General features: G+C 39.8%; 1 non-coding gene across 1 annotated transcript; it reads left to right on the plus strand.

The window, feature by feature from the left end:
- The first annotated feature begins 17,671 nt into the window (after nt 1-17,671).
- Nucleotides 17,672-17,778, plus strand: LOC141625202 (small nucleolar RNA R71). The gene has a single exon (XR_012534994.1). It is a non-coding gene; the product is annotated as a small nucleolar RNA R71 (small nucleolar RNA).
- The last annotated feature ends 779 nt before the right edge of the window (nt 17,779-18,557 follow it).

An 18,557-nucleotide genomic window follows, 5' to 3' on the forward strand; every position in this document is an offset into this window, starting at 1 on the left:
TATTTTTTTAAAGCCCGGTTTAGTGAGGAGTCCGGTTTTATGGTTAGCGTTAATTGATGGTTATTGGGTCAACTTATGAGTTGGACTTTACTATCAATTAGGGTTTCCATATAGCCTCTCTTAAAACCTAAATTCTAATTATATATTAAGATTAGGGTTTGCATGATTCACGAGCTTATGAGCCGTGTTATGCGTGTTGCCTATGAGATATTAGGTAAAGATTTTATTCTATAATAATATCTTTACATATTTTATATCTTACTTAATATATTTGTTTATGGTAAAAGATTTTCTTGTTTTAGGAAATCTTATCATAATCTTAGAATTTATAGTAAAGATAATATTTGGAAAGATTATATTCTATCTTTTAGAATATTCTTTATTATCTTTTATGGCTTTTAGGAAAGAGATAATAAGAAGATATAATTTGTAATTATATCTTATTATTTCGGCTATTAGGGTTCTTGTAGAAACCGTGTAGCCTACATCTTCATTGCCTATAAATACTTTGCTATTTACAACATCTAAAATAGAGACCTTAAGCATAAAAATAGTTTTCATATTTTTAAGAGCAAACCGTGTGTTTTTAACGAAAACCGATTTGCAAATTTTGAAAGGTCGTGTGTTACAAAACTCGCATACTTGTTCTTCATTTATCGTTATAGGATAATAGTGCTTAGTTGATTTCTTAACTTGTTCATTAACGTGAACCTTTGTTAGAATCATTAGTGCTTTCTTATTAGCGTAAGTTAGTCACTCGAGTATTTAACGGTACTCATTGAGTTACAGCTAGAGTTAGTTGTACGAGTTGGGTTAGTAAATTTGTAATCCGTAGAAAGGTACTAAATTTATTAATCGAGAATAGTGGACGTAGGTTTCGACTTGTGAAACTGAACCACTTCAAAAATCCGTGTGTCTCTTCTTGTTTCGTTCTTTCGTTTACTTTGCTTACAATCATTAGTTGATTAGTTAAAGTTTAATCAATAAACTTTAAATAATCAATTACATACGCACAATCGAAAAAGCTTTAAAAAGTTTTAAATCCTCAATTCACCCCCCCCCCTCTTGAGTATTTTGGATCAATAGACTCTTCAACGTAGTTAGCATAATCTGCATACCACGGATCAACACCTGTGTTATTAGTAACTGCAAATAAAGAATCATCAGGAAAGGAATCGTCAATAGGTAAGGGATCCTCTCCCTCCTGCTGCGGTAACCGCGACAGGTGATCAACTACTACATTTTCTGCGCCCGTCTTGTCTTTGATTTGCATATCAAATTCCTGGAGGAGGAGTATCCACCTCTAAAATCGTGGCTTAGCTTCCTTCTTAGCAAGAAGGTGTCTCAGCGCTGCATGGTCTGTGAAAACAGTAACTTCCGAATCTATCAAGTAAGAGCAAAATTTCTCCAGCGCATAAACAACAGCTAATAACTCTTCTCAGTAGTAGTATACACTTAAGCCTCATTCAGAGTTCGGCTTGCATAGTAAATCATGCTCAAAGCTTTGTCTTTCCACTGGCCTAACACCGCTCCCAGTGCATAATCACTGGCATCACATATGATCTCAAATGGAAGCTCCCACTCGGGAGGCTGGATAATCGGTGCTGAAATCAAGGCCTGTTTCAACCTGTTAAAAGCAGAAAGACACTCATCAGTAAAAACAAAGGGGGCATCCTTAAGTAACAACTGTGTGAGTGGTTTAGCAATTTTAGAAAAGTCCTTGATGAACCGGCGATAAAAGCTAGCATGTCCAAGGAAGCTCCTCACTCCTTTAACATTAACAGAAGGAAGTAATTGCTTAATCACTTGCACTTTTGCTTTATCCACCTCGATGCCCCTATAAGAAGCTAAGTGCCCTAAGACAACTCCCTCGTTGACCATAAATTGGCACTTCTCCCAGTTAAGCACAAGATTAACCTTAATGCAGCGCTACAACACTTTATCAAGGTTAGACAAACAGATATTAAAATCACTCCCGTAGACGCTGAAATCGTCCATAAAGACCTCCATAATAGACTCTATATACTCAAAAAATATCCCCATCATGCACCTTTGAAAGGTGGCAGGGGCATTACACAAACCAAAAGGCATTCTACGATAAGCAAAAAACACCTTGAGGACAAGTAAAAGTAGTCTTTTCCCGATCATCTGGATGAATAGGGATTTGAAAGAACCCTGAGTACCCATCTAAATAACAGAAAAACTTATGAGAGGCTAACCTTTCTACCATCTGATCAATAAAAGGAAGGGGGAAGTGATCCTTCTTCGTGGCGGCATTCAGCTGTCTATAATCTCTGCACATCCGCCAACCAGTCACAACTCTAGTAGGTATCAATTCATTTTTGTCATTCTTAACCACAGTAGTTCCTCCTTTTTTAGGAACCACTTGAATTGGACTCACCCATTTAGAATGACCAACAGAGTAGATAATACCTGCATCAAGTAGCTTCATTACCTCAGCCATCAAAACATCCTGTATCTTCTGATTCAGCCTGCGCTGACCTTGTCTGCAAGGCTTGTGATCTACTTCTAGCTCAATCCTGTGCATACAAATAGCAGGACTGATGCCCTGAATATCATCCAACGAGTAACCCATCGCTTTCCTATTTTTCTTAAGAACAACTAACAGAGCGTTCAACTGCGTATCATTAAGCTTAGCACTAATAATGACTGGATACTGCTCAGTATTATCTAAAAATGCATATTTAAGATGAGAAGGAAGAGGCTTACGCTCGGGTACCTTTACCTCAATTGTGCAAAAAGTGTTTACCAATTGTTTTACCCTCTCTCCTTCAGCGTCGGTGAGTTCACGCTCATCTATCGCAGCTTCAAGCAGATCCAACACAGCGTCATTATTTTTCGGGTTATCTGCACACTCATCTAACAACATCAAAGCTTCCAGTGGATCCTTTATCAAGGAATCCGACCAAAACTCATAAACAGACTCATCAACGATATCAACTGAATAGCAAGTATCCTCTATCATTGGTCTAGCAAGTGTACCGTGCAAACTGAAAGTGATAGCGTCATCCCATACTACAAGAGTCAATCGCCCTTGTTTGACATCTATAATAGCCCAGTTATACACAAGAATGGTCTTCCCAATATGATCGGGGTCCGGGTATCCTCGGCTATGTCTAAGACAATAAAATCTACTGGTATAAAGAACTTGCCTACCTTGACAGGCACGTCTTCTAGGATACCTAACGGTCGTCTAACCGATCTATCAGCCATCTGGAGGGTGATATTTGTCATTTTAAGATGGCCCATATTAAGCTTCTTGCAAACAGAGTAAGGCATGACACTGACACTGGCTCCTAAGTCACAGAGAGCCTTATCTATCATTTCATTTCCTATTACACAGGTAATAGAGAAAATACCCGGGTCTTTCATTTTGGGTGGAGCTTTATTAAGAACAGATTGCTAGACTCTTCCATAAAGGCAACAGTCTCAAATTCACTGAGCTCTCTCTTAGGCGTCAAGATATCTTTCATAAAGTTTGCATAAGTAGGTACCTGGGTAATTAACTCGGTAAAAGGAACGGTCACCTGAAGATTCTTGACCACTTCCACAAACTTACCGTACTGTCGCTCGACCTTAGCATCTTTCAGATGTCCCGGATAAGGAATTTTGGTAATAGTAAGTGGGTCTGCGACTTTCTCTTTACCTTTGTCTAAACGTGGCATCTCCGTAGCAACGAAAGATGACCCAGCAGCATGTTTAGACTTCAAAACAGCGTCTCCGCTATTGTATGTTCTCGATCGAGCACTATTTTCACTCGATCGAGAACTTTTTTCCAGGGATCTGCTCGATCGAGGAACACCATCCTCTCGATCGAGGTCTTAAATTTCGGCACCTCTCGATCGAGCACTATTATCACTCGATCGAGAGCTTTCAGTGGGAGAACTGCTCGATCGAGTACCCAGCTCACTCTATCGAGGACTTTGACGAGGATCAACAATGTCTTCGTCAATTTGCTCTTCTAAAACAGTTTCCGGACTTTCATTAACAAATAAATCAGCATTTTCCGGCATTTTTGGTCCATCATAGGTAAGACCACTTCGAAGATTAATTGTATTAATCAGGTCGTAAGGAGGTAATTGACTTGCTTGGTTCATTTGTTCAGATGCAAATTATGTGAATTGATCCTGCAACTTTTTCATAGAATCCTCATTTTCTTCTGCATTTTTCTGAACTTGAAGTGCCAAATATAGCACCAATGATTTCAGCTTCGCTATCTCTATATTTATAGAAGAAGATTCATCTTGATGCGGCATTGAATCAATAGGACTAGAGATACTTGGATGGCTAAATCTTCAAAATGTTTAGAGAACGGAACTCCTTGCTTAAATTGTTGATAAGCATGGACTCGCTCTACTTCAACCATACACATGATCGGATTATGTCATTCCGCGCCACATCTACCACAAAACACCTCTTGCTCAATTATGGCATGGACCTGCTCATGATCACCCGAAACTTGCAGAATCTCCGAATTATCACACCTTTCATTAAGAATTTCCACCTCAGCTACAAGTGATTAACCTTCTCTTTCGTACACTCGCCTACCTCCTTTGGGATTCCAATACTCAGCTACATGAATGGCCATATCTTCGATAAGATGCCATCCCTTATTATCTTCAACATTTTTTTGGAATCTCCCCTTGGCTGCAACATCCAATATAGCTCTTTGATCGGCATACAATCCATTATAAAATTGGGTGCATAAGAACCATCGTTGGAAGCCATGATGAGGTACGGAGCGAACTAGCTTCTTGAACCTAGTCCAAGCTTCACTCAAATTTTCAGTAACCATTTGTGTGAAAGTAGTGATTTGGCCTCTTAATGCGTTCGTGCGCTGTGGTGGGAAGTACCTTCTGTAAAAGGCTAAAGCTAGGGAATTCCAGTCAGTAACACCAACAACTTCCCTATCCAAATCTCTCAACCAATCCGGGAGTCATCAGTCAAAGAAAAAGGAAAAAGAATTTCCTTAACCCTGTCTTGTGTCACCCCAGCAACTAGAGGAATGGTGGAGCAGTAATCAGTAAACAACTCCATATGCTTGCACGGATCTTCACCAGCTACTCCCTTGAAATGATTCCTTTCAACCAACTGAATGTAGGATGGATGAATTCCAAAGGTCCCAACATCTGTAGTAGGAAGCTGGAAACCTTTGGGTAGGGAATCTATAGTAGGTTCAGAGTGATTAGCAATGTTAGGCATTTTAGCAAACGAAGTTGTAAGAATAGCAGATATAACAGTGCGGCTCTTTTAGGACGGATTACCTGCAAAACAATTATAGCACTGGAGAAAAATATGAGATCAGTCTCAAGGAATGAATTCCTTGAGAAGAGAGACAAATGATGCGTGTATTTTATACAAGGTTTTTACCCTATATTTGCACGCATTTCTATATTATTTATGTGGCATCTAGCTACAAATGTCCCCCAAATAGTCTACTTTGGTTTGTGTTGTATTAATTGAAGATATGAACCGAAAAGAGCGAAATCGAGCCTGAACCTGTCCCAACCGCATGCATTTTGGAGAAGGAAGGAACGGAGTTTGGAATCTGTCACTTAGAGATGCGTGAAGTGGCTTCGGAAGGTGTTCAAGAGTTCACCCGTCCTAATATAGCTCGATTGACCAAATTGGCTGCTGTTTTTGTTCGATCGAATGCTTAATGCTGCTGGAGTCCCTCGATCGAGTTCCAGCTTTACTCGATTGAAATAGATGTTTGTTGAAGTCCTCGATCGAGAGGTTTTCTGAGTTTTATCCTCGATCGAGTGGTTTCATTTCACTCGATCGAGAGGTTCGGCCTTATATGCAGATTTTAGTTAAACTTTGGATTTCCTTTGTTAATTAGCAATAAATAGGAGAAGTGCCGGCAGTCATGAGGAGAATCTTCTTTTCTTTTTTTTTTTTGTTGAAAGGTATGTATATTAGATAAAAGGTATCAATGTACAAAGCTCATATGATCATATTACATAAGATTCTTGCTCTCTAACCATTCTCCCTTTCTCTTACTCTCTCTCTTAGGACTTTACACTAGAAACCTAATTCTCCATTGCTACTCTATTGTATTCGGTATTCTGTACTCTTTATTTTCAATTAAATACTTTTGCCTTATTGTTCTTGTTCGATTAATCTCTTTGCTCTTTTAATTCTCTTCCTAGGTTATTATCTACCGATTTATTATTATGTTTAATTCTCTTGGTTTATGGATTGTTGTTGTTTGTTCAATAATTATGCTAAGCAAAACCCCTTTGCAAGGGCATAGGGGAGCCATGATTTTAAGGAGATTATGAATAGGTGACTAGGGTTTAGCGCGAATTAGATCTGTGTTGTTAATCACTGCAATTAACTGTACTTGTCTTCTTGAGTCGACGCAATTAGATGATTATGTTTGGTACACCTTGACCTGGATCGAAAGATTGGAAGGGGTAAGACCTGCAGTGAACATTAGAGCGTTCTAATGAGGGTGAAAGCTAAGTTAGTAATGTTTTAGGGCGAATAGCGGACCGAAAGGACCTTTTCACTACCCTGTGTGGACATCAGCCCACCTGCAAGCCCGGTCGATCTGCGGACGTGCAGCGGTCTTTTGAAAGTCACGCTGGACGGCGTAAAAATGCTTTCGACCGGATCGTTTTAGATCGGTCGGTTTCGTCTCGGTAAGGGTCTCGAAACGATTTGAGATGTTCGGAGTCGCCACCAAGAATTTGTGGGATGCTTGGAACCCGTTCGAATCCACTTTATAGCTCGGTCAAACGAAGCACAAAGCAGTGTTTGACATAGGTACTAAAGATAAGGAATCGTCCCTCTTTAGCATCCTATCTCTAGAATGACTCTCGTACGCCCTGGATAAGGCCGTCCACTATCCAAAGTTTCTGAGTAAGAGGTGAAGGTACGTATTGGGAAGCCCTTTAATCAGACACCCAATCCCAACCGCGGTAGCGGCCTCTACTGATCGATCTTGGTTGGTTGAATGCAAAAGTATTAACGGTTTAAATGCATGAATGCGCATCCAATAATTTAAAACTAACATGTGAGAGCTTTCTAAGTCGGTTGATTTAATCCAAGTATTAAGTATAAGATGTCGAGTTGGATTAATGGTTGATTTGCATGCAAGACGGAAATTAAACATTCATTTACCGTATTAGGTTTATGGTGCATAATGTGATCCATTTGTCTTAGTAAGGTGTTACGCAAATATGATTAGTCGTCTGATCCGCCCTATATCCGAGTTAACCGGATTCGGGATCGTCCTAGACTAATGTTGGAAGGGGAACAAACCCCGCACCGGGCAACCATATGAGGCGCGAGCCTGTTGGCGATGCAAGGGGGTCTCCCCTGGTTTTGAAAACAGGAAAGAAATGGCCTGTTTAGGCGCGGGTCAGTCAACGGTTTAAGACGCGTTCCGACCATTTGAAAAACTTTTATAAAACGTGTTGAAAAATGAGTATTTGAACCCGTTTTGGTTTGAAAGTGTCGTTTAGACCGTATTTGTTGATTTAAGGAACGAGACTCGAATAATCATCATTATTTTGATGATATTCGGTGTCGGGTTCGACTTGGTAAGCTTGACATGAATAGTTTTGAAAATAATTATGAACTAATTGTTTTAAGTTCATTTGAATATAATTAGTCGATACTTATCATCGTACCCGGGTTAAAATCCGGCATGGTATGTAGAACAAAGGATGACTTTGTGTTGGTGACTAATACATTTATTTTGGAAATGTAAAGAAATGATGAAAGGCTTTAAAATACCTCTCAAAATGTAAAGAAATGAAATAAAAGGCTTTAAAATACCTTTTAAATGTTATTAACCAAATATTATCACCGGAACACGGATTAAACCGTCATGGTATTAAGAACCAAGGGTGAAAAATGTTTTATGGTTAAAACTTGTAAAAATAAATAAAAGGGTTTGAAAACATTCGAAATGGTAAAAACCGATTACAAATATGAAAATAGATTAATGAGGAAGGACGAAAACAAACACGGTTGAGTTCCGACCTGGGCACCCCATTGAGGCGCGGGCCTCTGTGCAGAACAAGGGGCTTCTGCCTAAGCTCAGTTTTGGCTCGTCTATCCTATGTTTTGGATCGTGTTATGCACGTTTTAGCATGTTATGGTCATGATACAAGAAAAGACATGATTAAAGAAGGATTTTTACACCCTCATACTTACATGTTTGGTTATGGCGAGAAACCGACGTAAGTGTAACAACTCGTTTGGTCGGAAAAGACTCGGTTTAAAACCGTTTTGGTAAGTAAAAAGAGTGTTTTGTTAAGATTAGTGACGGTGTAATGGTCGAAATGGTCGGTCAAGTGATTTAATGCACGATGACGGTACCAAACAATGTGTATGGCTTGTATTTACGATCGGTAGGTCGTAAATACGCGTCGGAGGTGACTTAAGAAGTCGAGTCGAGAATTTTAAGGGAGAAAAGAGGGGGCGGACACTCGCGTAAGTTCTCAAATGGGGGCATTTGAGGGATATTTATAGGAAAATGAGTGGTTGTGTTAATTTTGAGCGACGTGGCCACCTGGGCTGCTCAAAGAGGCGCGAGCCACGTCGCGGGTCTTCGAGTTATCCTGTCACTTTCACACAAGTGCAATCATGATTTGTTCTATCCTAGGATTTGTAGTCACATGTTTGGTACTTGACCATTCATGAATCCGGGAAATCTTAGTATTGAAGGTTTGAAATGGTTTGTTTTTTGTGATTGACTCGGTTTGACTCGTTGTTGGAGTCGGGATTGAATTTTTGAGTCGGTTTTTGGCCCGGTGTCGGTTTTGACTCTAGTTAGTGTCATTGTAACCCCGTCGTTGTGCATTAAACACTCCAGGTATTTTTCAAAAGTTTTGAAATGTTTTATTTTCGAAATCGTTTTAAGTTTTCCGATGTAAAGTTGTACACAAACTGTCGATCAAACGCCGCGATTCCAAAACATGTTGTAGTCCGATAATCATCGGGTGTTTGTTGGAGTCTCAGCAGATACTAGGTATCTACAGAGCCCCCACTTTGACTGAGGCTTGGACAGGGCAAAATTCAAATTAGAGCCCCCAGGTCAATCGAAGATTACAACCTGGAGACCCAAACGATGTCTAGGCGGCTCGAAAGGATTCGGGCCAAGGACCTGCCGTCGGGAAGGACGACGTGGTCGAGCCCTCTTTGAGGTTTAGTTTTCGGTACTTGTCGTTAGGAGCACCTAGACCAAAATAATATTTATAACTCCACAAACAACTCTACTATTAGTAAAGAGGCAAGTAAAGGTCGGATCCCAAGGGACGGGTATTGAAGTGAGATTTTCAATTGTAACTAGCGGTGACTAGGGGTGTCACAATTTGGGGTTGGAATAGAAGATCACTAAACTAAATAGCAATGAAAGTAAACAAGCAAGATGATTAAAAAGGGATGTAAACAATTGATAAAAGGCACTAGGGTGTCATGGGGTCATAAGGGATTCATGGGAATTGATCATACAAACATATTCTCAAATTATAAGCAAGCAATTATTGTTGTGATGGATCGAGTTGGTTTATATCTTACAATCCTAGGAAAGTTTGGGTCCCGGAGCCGAATCGATTAGATTGTACAACACCTACAAGTCGACTTAATCTTCCCTACTCAACTATATGCATGGTCTAATGAGACTCGAGTTGGTTTATGTCTTACAAGTCTCATTGAAAAGGTAGGTGATGGGTAAAAAAATGCAAGGATTTATAGGCTCGCATTTCATCAAACATAACATGTGCATAAGTTGAGATCACAACAAGCAAGCAAATAAACTATGAAAACATATTAAATTAAGCATGAATCATCCCCCATGTTGGTTTCCCCTAATTACCCATTAACCCTAGTAAAGGAAACTACTCACTCATTATCATGTTGAACATGCTAGAAAGGTTGTCAATCATACGAACAAAGTAAAACATGATGAATAAATGAAGATAATTAACAATAATTAAAAAGGGATTAAGAGAATGATACCTACTAATGATTCCAATAATAAAGCAAAGAATAATAGAAGTACTTGATGATTGATTGGAAGGTTGTCAATCTCCCAATAATAATCCAAATAATCTTCAATTACCCAAAATGAAAGATGAACAAAAGAGAGATTAAGGAAATGAGATTTGTATTAAGACTTGATTAAAAGTTGATTACAAGATTAAAGAGAGATTATAATGATATAAACTACACTAGAGATTGATAAGAAGAACATGATTATCTAATTAGACTAATGGGGTATTTATAATGGGGATTAGGTAGACAAATTAGGGTTTACTAAGGGCTTAAATAACGATTAAGTCCTTGAGGAATCGCTCCTCTCAGAAAAATATGCGAGTCTCCTTTTTGCTAGTCTTTCCCGAGGTATGCGCATCCTTCGTAGAACAAGTAGAAGATGGGATAACTGTCACACAATCCAAGCGTCCAGGGCACGGGACGAGCGGATTGTGGGTCTTTTGGACGAGCAAATTTGTTGGGTGGACGGGCGGATTGTGGTGGTTTTGGACGAGCGTCCCTCTGAGGAAGACGCTCGGATTCCTTGTCTTGGACGGGCGTCCAGTAGGCAATCCGCTCGGATTCTTGATCAGCTTCTTCCCTTCTTCTTTTCTTCCTTCTTCTTCATACAATCCTTGGGGATTTCATCGAAGATGCAAGGATCTTTTCTCATCATTGCCCAACTACTATAATATGTACAAAGGCCTTCTAGTCTTGTCTTCTCTTTGATGCTTGGTCATTGAATTCAATCAATTTAGCTCCATTTTGCCATGAAAATGCAAGGTTTGCACTCCTTTCCTACCAAGGGATCAAAACCTCAAAGAATATGTAAAACAAAGGACTAAAGACAATAAATGACCCAAATATGCACTAAAAAGCATGGGAACAAGGCTAATTCAGGGACTAAATATGCTCAAATAATGGTCACATCAAATATCCCCAAACCGAACCTTTGCTCGTCCCGAGTAAAAAGGTGACAAAGACTAGGACCATTATTTAAACTAACCTAATAGCATAGCCGATATGAGACAATTAGCGGGTCTCACTCCGCCCCTTCAACACACAATAAGACAACCATGAGGTAGGATGCCTTCTTGCAAGGCAAGGTGGGTCTTGCCAAAATGGCGACACATCCAAACATTAAAGCACACAAAATCAAGTAATGGATGCATCTACAAAATAATAGCCACTTTCCTCATCTAAGTGGCGGAAATTATCTACAAGGGAAGCAATTCAAGGGTACACACTCCTTCATAGATGCAATTTCTTCAAACTACTAAGCCTAAAAGGATACCAATAAATCACCTCCAAGTTGTGTCAAGCTAGGGTACCTTTATCCTCAATCGTTAAATGCTTTTGTCAAGAATAGACTCCCTATGGTGTTAGAAACACTGGAGGATCGCGGAATTCCCCCTCTTGCCTAGACAAGAAGAAGGGTCGTCCCCTCTCTACCATGCACAAAAATGGATACGGTGGATAAAGGGATTGATAGTATTTGAGTTTTCATTTGGGAGTTTGCTTTTGTTTTTGTTTTTCCCCCCAATTTCTTGTGGCATATAACATTTGAGAACACTTTCTTTTGCCATTTCTTTTGATTTTTGGCAATTCAACACTTGACAACTTTCAACTTTTTGCATTTTTCTTTTGAACATTTTCAAAGTCACCCCATATGTAGCGAGGGTGCCTTATATTTGAAGCATATGAGTTCTATTTTTGCTCCTCTTTTCATTTGATGCATTTTGCAAACTTTCTTTCACTTTTCTTTTCATTTCTTGAACTCAAATTTTTGAACAATTTCTTTTTGTGCCCATTCCCTTTGATGACAAAATGTATAGTAGAACATGGATGAATGATGGTTGCATGGTTTCAAGGGTCACCTTGGAATAAACGGTAGCCAAGGAGTTATCACACCACAAGGTACTCTTGACTAGGCCTTAATCCATGGGTCAAAGGATACTAGCATGACACATCTTATGGTGTTTTACAAGTATTCTAACAAGCAAAGTCTTAAGAAGAAAAAGCATCTACTAGGTCCTATATACACTTGTCAAACTTCCCAAGTAGATGGCTTCACAAAATTTTTCTAACATGCAAACTACATGCCATGATGCAACTAACATATATACATCCTAATGCATATGATTCTACCAACTAATATGCCAAATAATCTAAATAAAAGTCCTAAATTCACATTGTTTATACCGCATCAATCAAAATAAAGCCACATAGTCATTAACATAAAGAGGAAAAAGGAGTTTGGAAAGATCATACCATGCGGTCTTCAATATCATCATGTCTCGGATGTGGCGTAGTCGATCAATGTGAACAAGGATAGACAAACATAATATATACAAACAATATATACAACTACACTACAAAGGAAATGAACTTGTTTTTGGATTTTCAATTTTTCAATTTTTTTGATTTTTTCGAAATTTTTGATTTTTTTGGAGTTTTGAATAAAAGTTAAGTTAGAATTTCCCATCCCCACACTAATATAGGCATTGGCCTCAATGGCCAATATGATAGGAAATTATGCAAGTATGATGCATGATTTCTATACTAAATGAAAGCTACACTAAGCTACACTACATGATGCATGGGTTTTTGTTTATGACGGAGAGCGTAATTTAGATTACCTCCCGTTGCGTATGCATGTGCTTCCCCAAACCGAGATAGACATTATTTCTAATATCTTAAATTTTGGGGTAGTTCATGCACACAAGATGCAATGCATGAAACTATATATTGTCATTTTGGATTTTCCATGTGGGAACAATAAAAGAACACCTCAATGGGGCCGAGGTGTTAGTCCTCATGTTGCTAGGACTATCCAAACTATGATCAAGATAAAATAAAGAAAACAAAGAAAGAAGTAGACAAACCTCAAGAGGGTAGGAGCCTCCAAAGTTTGCTAGTCCTCCATCATATCATCATTGTCATCATTTTCCTCCATGGAAGTGGAATCATCTCCACTCCCCTCTTCACTTCCTTGATTTTGCTCACTTCCTTCATCATCTTCATTAGCCTCTTCTTCTTCATCTACCTCTTCATCAACACCCTCTTCATCAACAACCTCATCATCGACATTCTCATCTTCACCCGGTCTTTCACCCCTAGATGTGCTTGGAAAGAAGACTTCCCTATCCGCCCAACTAGGCAAAGGACATGATGGATCAAGTAGTCCTTGCCTAGCTAAATGAAGGAGGGGTGGATATTGGGCCAAGTATGCATCTACTCGATCATTATAAGCTTGTTTGTGCATCTCTTGCATGAGGAGAGTCATGTAGTCATTTCCTACTTCAACATCTTTGGGTTTGAACTCTTGATATTTGAATGGGTAGGGTGGTGTGACAATGGAGGAGGAGGGCTCTTCAATCTCGCCCCTTTGTTGACGGATGATGTACTCGGCGCCCTTGGAGAGTGGAAGAAGGTAGTTTGTCCGATGGGCACTTAATCGGCATATCTTGGAAGGCAAAGTGAAAGATCTAGCATCATTGGTTAGCCACCCATAGTTGGTGTCAAGAGAGTTATGCTTGACCCACTTGTACATGTAAATCATGGCATCCATGTCAATGAGATGACCCCCTTTGATCGCCACATAGGTGTTATCCTTGTTGAAATTTGCGTCAAAGTGCTTGGCCAAGAGAGTAACTAGACCTCCATTTACAATATGAGCGGTGCCTTCCTTACCACAATCAACATTAAGCCATCTTTCCATCAAAAGCCTTAAAGCATTGTAGGGCATAGTGAATTCCCTTCCGACATTTAAGGCCGACTCAAGTAGAACACAATCGAGCTTTGTAAAGTGATTAGTGCCTTTTCTTGCTATTATAGTATTCCCGATGACCTTGTGCCACACTCTAATGCCCGGATGGTGGACTAATAGAGCGCGACAAGCATGAAAGCTCACAAATTTCTTCCCGGAAATCGCCTCCCAAAGAGGAGCGGGGTCATACTTTTCGGGCATCTTGTGATAATATGGTGTATCAGTAAGGCCTAATAACTTACTCAAAACATCAAAGGTGATGCGCCTATTCACATTCGCAAGACGAAACTCGATGTATTCTCTAGTCTCTACCTTAGTCACTTTCAATGAACTTAAGAATTCCAAGGTAAGGGAGGGGTATGCCAATTCTCTTGTAGTAAACAATTTACCCAACCCCATGGCTTCAAAGAAGGCTTTTGTTTGTTCAAGGACACCCAATTTGTTCAAGGCATCTTCACAAATGAATTTGGTGGGAAAAATGACTTTCTTAGCATACTTGGCAAATGTATCCCTATGGGAGTTAGAAATGAAAATTACCTCCGGATAGTTGGATAATTGAGCGATTTCCGGAGTTGTTGATGTTGTTGCTTCCAAGGGAGGATCTTGTTGTTGTTGTTGAACTTCCAAGTTTGCATTAGAGACCACCATAGCCATTGAAGCTTTCTTTGCTTGAAGGCTTTGTTGCCTTTTCCAAAGTGTCTTTGCCTTGAGTGCCTTTGTTGCTCCTTTTGTTCTTGCCATTGTTGATTACACAAAGAAAATATTGAAAATCTTCAATTTCTAATTATACCCAAATCGATTTAAGATGAAAGGATTTGTCTTTGTATTTCAAAAATCGACTCAAAGGTTGAAGATTTTGGTGCTTGGATTGATTATTGTTGCAAAAGGAGTGATTAATTGTTGTTGTTGGGAAGTTTGAATTTGATTTTGTTAAATTTGGTTGAGGAAATCTTGTTTTTGGTGATGGAGAGGATGAGGGTTTTGGGGTTTATGGGTAGTGTTTGAATGAATGAATGAATTAAATGAATGAGGGAAGGTGTATTAAAACACCCGAAAAATTCAAAACAGCAGGGGAAGACGAGCGGATTCCTGTCGGGACGCTCGGATTCTGCTCAAATTGGCTTCAGGAAAACTCGCCTAAAGACGAGCGTCTTTCAAAGAATACGAGCGGATTCTACAATTCAGGACGAGCGACTTTACTCAAAGACGAGCGGATTCTCTTACAGGAACTTTTCTTAATCTGCACTGGCAAAAAGACGAGCGTCTTTCTACAAAGACGAGCGGCCAGTTTCAGACGAGCGTCTTCTCAGCTTGGACGCTCGGATTCTCTTACAGACCAAAAGTTTTGATTTTTGCAGCTCATTTAGACGGACGGATTCCTCCACAGACGCTCGGATTCCTATAAGACGAGCGGATTACCCAGAAGCCGCTCGGATTCCTCCTGGTCTACCCGGATTCAGGTCCATCCGTGCACTTGCATATCCCGTGTCATTTTCATTCTTCAAATCCCGTGTTCTTCATTGTAGGGGCACTACAAAGGCATGAATAGCCTAGGCAATTGCTATCCCCACACTAAGTTAAAGCACTACACATCAATAAAATCATTAGTCCCTCCCTCACTTCTCTCAAGAATGATGAATATCTTGATCAAGGCACAAAAATCCAAAAATGACAAAAATGCAATGTAAGAATTAAAATACAAGTTAGGGAGTTAAAAATATTTACAAATGGTGGTTTGGAGAGGACTCCACCAAACTCTCATCTTTAGTGAGATGTCATGGGGGCATGTTCAAGGTGTTGCTGATGTTGCTCAACACCTTGAAGAAGTAGTCAAAAGCTTGTTCATTATCATGATAAAGATCCTCAATAGATCTTTGCACTTGTTGTCCTTCATGTTGGTCTTGATCGATAGCATTACCAATGTAGGGATTGAAAATCCCTTCAAACTCATCGTCCCAAAGACCACAAACTTCGTCTACTTGATCATTAAAAATCTCTTGAGTTGATAGTGACAACTCTCCTCCTTTCTTGTTTTGGCCAATGCGGCCATCCTCTTCACTTGTCATGGATGAGCTTTTCAAGCTCTATTTGTTGCTATTCTCTTGCTCTTTTGATGGAGCATCATCAACTTTCTTTTTCCATTGGAATTCCGACTTCTTCCTTTCATCCTTCCGGCTATAATGATCAACCATAAAACATGGTTCATGCAAACGGGGAGCTCTCATGGTCTTACCAAGATTGAAAGTTATGCTCTCATCTCCCACTTCTAGAGTGAGCTCTCCATGCTTCACATCTATCACCGCACCCGCGGTGTGCAAGAAAGGTCTACCTAGAATGATTGGAATATTGGAGTCTTCTTCCATGTCAACAATGACAAAGTCCACCGGGATGAAAAATTTCCCATTTCTTACGGCAACAATATCCCTAATGGTGTCTTCATCGATCTATCGGCCATTTGGAGTGTGATATTGGTTCCTTTAAAAAGCTCCCATCCCTAACCTTTTACTTACCGAATACGGCATAACACTCACACTAGCCCCTAGATCACATAGGGCCTTATTGATCGTTGTGTCTCCAATGGTACACGGTATTGAGAAGCTTCCCGGATCTTTAAGTTTCGGAGGTGAACTCCCTTGAAGGATTGAACTACTCACCTTAGTGAAGGCGATAGTCTCAACCTTCCGGATCGACTTCTTTTTCGTAAGGATGTCCTTCATGTACTTTGCATAGGCCGGCACGTGATTGATTAATTCCGTGAAAGGAATCGAGACTTCCAAATTCTTCACAATTTCCATAAATTTTCCAAGTTGGTCATCAAATTTGGGCTTAGCTTGACGACTTGGAAAAGGAAGTCTAATCACAATGGGTTCCTTCTCCTTGGCCTTGTCTTCATTTTTCTTTGAAACTTCTTCTTTTGATGGTTCTCCATCCTTGGAGTTTTGCACAACTTCTTCTTTCTCACTAGCTTCCACAACTTCATCCTCAACTTGCTTCTTTGGTGCTTCATACCTCGTACCACTCCTCAAGTGAATGGAACTAACCGTTTCATGTCTCGGGGGATTACTTTGAGGTGGTAATTTCCCCTTTTGTCATTGTGAGCTTGAAGATGCTAGTTGAGTCAATTGGGTTTCCAACATTTTGGTGTGGGCTAGGATGTTGTTGATGGTGATTTCCTTTGCTTGACTATCCTTTTGCATTTGAGTGAAAAACTCTTGTTGATTCTTTTGCATTTGGAGGACCGCTTTTTGAACATCAAAACCTTGGTCATTTTGTTGATTGTATGGAGTTTGATTTTGGTAACCTTGCTTTTGGTTGTAAAAGGGTCTTTGATTTTGGTTTCTCATGGGAGGTGGGGTGTATGTTGGTTGAGGGTTTTGAATATTTTGGCTTTTGTATGAGAGATTTGGGTGGAATTTGGTGTTTTCATTGTAATAATTTGAATAAGGGGTACCGCTCTTGTATGCTTGAAAAGCATTCACTTGTTCATTTGTTCCCCTACATTCACTTTGGTCATGTCCCAAAGTTCCACAATTCTCACATATCCCACTTGGGATTGATGAAGATGCCGTCATGGCATTAACATGTTGCTTTGATGATTTTGAGACTTCTTCAAGTCTAGCCATAGCTTTTTCGAACTTCAAATTGATGGTATCAATGTGAGCACTAAGTTGAGCACCCAATTGAGTAATAGAGTCCACTTCATGCTTTCCTCCTCTAGTAGCCTTGCGAGGTCTACTATATTGTGAATTATGGACCGCCATTTCCTCAATCTTGTTCCAAGTTTGATTATCGTCAACTTCGGTGAACATACCATTTGATCCCATGTTGAGAATGTTTCTTGAGTCTTCATAAAGACCATTCCAAAATTGTTGTACCAAGAACCACTCGCTAAGTCCATGATGAGGACATGAGCGAAAAATTCCCTTGAATCGCTCCCAAGCTTCATACAAAGATTCTTCATCTCTTTGCTTAAAGCCCGTAATTTGAGCTCTTAGCATGTTAGTATTTTCCGGTGGGTAGAACTTTTTGCAGAAAGCTAGAGCCAATTTCTTCCAAGAGTCAATTCCGAGAGTAGCCTTATCAAGGCCTTTCAACCATTGTTTTGCGGTGCCAATTAGAGAAAAAGGAAATAAGACCCATCGAATTTGGTCTTGAGTTACACCGGTTTGAGAAATCGCATCACAATAGTCACAAAAAGTCTCCATGTGAGAGTGAGGGTCTTCACTAGGCATCCCCACAAATTGGCTTCTTTCGACTAATTGGATAAATGCGGATTTGGCAATGAAATTTCCGGTTAAGTGTTGTGGTGTGGGAGTACCATTGGGTAGGTTCTCCTCGGTTGGTACGGAATGTGATGAAAATTTAGGCATTGTGGGTTGATTTTGTGTTGGGTTTTGTGTTGGGTTCTCCTCACCTTCTCTTGCAAAAGGGTTGACGAACTCAATAGCGTTTGGTTGAATATATACAACCTCACTAATACCTCTCAAAGTTCCTCTAGCAAGTCTTCTATTGTTTGTCAAAGTCCTTTCAATTTCGTGATCAAAGGGTAACAAGTTACCTTGTGATCTTCTAGACATGCAAAATATCAAACAACTCGAAAATAATTAGAACAAACCTTGAGGAGTTTTACTTCCGCAAGGCAAAGAAAGACACAACTAATAACAATCTAAGAAAATATAAATCAAGTTAACACCGTCCCCGGCAACGGCGCCATTTTTGGTCGAGCCCTCTTTGAGGTTTAGTTTTCGGTACTTGTCGTTAGGAGCACCTAGACCAA

This window comes from Silene latifolia, chromosome X (assembly GCF_048544455.1).
Source record: "Silene latifolia isolate original U9 population chromosome X, ASM4854445v1, whole genome shotgun sequence".
NCBI classification, from domain to species: Eukaryota; Viridiplantae; Streptophyta; class Magnoliopsida; order Caryophyllales; family Caryophyllaceae; genus Silene; species Silene latifolia.